The sequence below is a fragment of the Sapajus apella genome, unplaced genomic scaffold (assembly GCF_009761245.1).
Source record: "Sapajus apella isolate SASKATOON/1434 unplaced genomic scaffold, GSC_monkey_1.0 scaffold6771, whole genome shotgun sequence".
Taxonomy (NCBI): domain Eukaryota; kingdom Metazoa; phylum Chordata; class Mammalia; order Primates; family Cebidae; genus Sapajus; species Sapajus apella.
Window position 1 is genome coordinate 1 of NW_022443695.1, and position 1,798 is coordinate 1,798.

Here is a 1,798-nt window from a genome sequence, read left to right on the forward strand (position 1 = left end):
AAATTTGTATACAGTCATGTTAATCCCTCTTTTCATTTAAGGATTTGAGTTTGATGTCATGCATAAAACGTGTCCCCACTGTATGACTACAGAAATGTTGGCAAAAGGAAGTTCAGACAAACAGTAGGCAAGTACTACCCAGTTTTGGCCAGAAGATGGAGAAAAAAAGAATTCTTACAAAATGTTAAAAATGTGACTTCTTATATCATCTTTCCACAGTAATTTGGGCAGAAATTAGCAAAATCAGAAATGTACAAATACCTTGATCTGGCAATTCCGTTTCCAGGTATCTGCGGAGCAGTAGACAGGGGATGCACGACAGATCTATGTGTCAGTCTGATCCCTGCAGTTGTGTTTGTAATAATACACATTGGAGCAATTTCATGGCCATCAGGTAGAGAAGATTTGAAGAATGATCCACTTGTATCAAGAAGGATGTTTAAAAGATCAAAGCCTGATGGAAATGCTGGAGGCAACGGTGCTGATGGGAGCTCATGTGTATTGAACAATTACTATGTGACAGACATTGGGCTCCACACTTTTCCTGCACAGCTCATTTAAACATTGGACAACCTGAGTATTCTGGTTTAGTGCATTTGACATATAGAAATGGAGGCACAGAAAATTAATGTGTTTAACTTCAAACCCTGGCAGATTAGATTTCTCTCCCAGAGTCTGTGGCTTCACCAGAGGTGCGACTCAGGTTATGTCATTCTCATTGTAGGAATTTCCAGTGTTCCAAATATGAGCAGCTGAGAAAACAAACTCAAAACCCTAAACACCAGGATAAGTAAGGGAAGATGTTATCGCTTCTCGGCCTTTTGGCTAAGATCAAGTGTAGTATCTGTTCTTATCAGTAAGGGAAGATGTTTGTTGGGGGGAGATTAAAAATGGACTTTTTTTGCCCCAAGCAACAAAGAGGCACGTTGGAAAATAGACAAGAGAGAAGAAGAAGAGAAGTTTTTTGTTGTTGTTGTTTTATATAAGATGGGGTTTCACCATGATGCCCAGGCTGGTCTTGAACTCCTGACCTCAGGTGATCCACCCACCTCGGCCTCCCAAAGTGCTAGGATTACAGGCGTGAGCCACAGCGCCCGGCCTGAAGAGAAGTTTTAAGATATATTTGGTACAAGGAAGAGACTCTTCAGATGGAAGGTCATGTCAGCTAGAAACATTCATGACTGATGGGCTTGAACCACTGACGTTTCAGTCAACATCCGACAGCCCCAACCTAGTGGTCCAAAGACACTGCTTGTGAAACAGTGAAAGCTGTTGCTCAAGTGTGTCGTTCATCATGTCAGATATTGTCATTTAGTAGTACAGGGAAGTATTCTGTTGCCAAGCTCGAGTACCCAGAATCTTCTGTTTTGTTGAAACTTCCTCCCCACCGCCAGCCTCTTTAGAAGACTGGGAGCTCTGCAAACATCCAGGCCGAGAGTCCTGTTCTTGTGCATGTTTGGGCATTGATCCAGGCCCACATCTGCGGGAGACTCCTCCACGCACATTCCAGGTGCCCAGGTGACAGCGGCAGTCTCTAGGTCTGGGGTCATCCACTTTCCCATTCCTAGCCCACCTCACCCATCATGAAGCCTGGTCAGGGTTGCCAGAGACTCCAGTGAGCAGGTGCCGATATTTGTGTGTGTGTTTGCCAAAAGAAAACGAGAAATCTGCTGTGTGCCCACCTGGCTGATCCCTCCACCTTTCTAGCCAAGGGCTTCCTGAGACAGGGCCCTTGGGTTTGCTCACAAGGAAGCCCCTCACCTAGTAGGCATTGGTTCATTATGTATATGTATATGTA

The 1,798-nt window shown here is 44.5% G+C and overlaps 1 pseudogene; it reads left to right on the plus strand.

Annotated features, from left to right (window-relative positions):
- Positions 1-805: 805 nt before the first annotated feature.
- On the plus strand, positions 806-901 carry LOC116548072 (annotated as a pseudogene).
- The last annotated feature ends 897 nt before the right edge of the window (positions 902-1,798 follow it).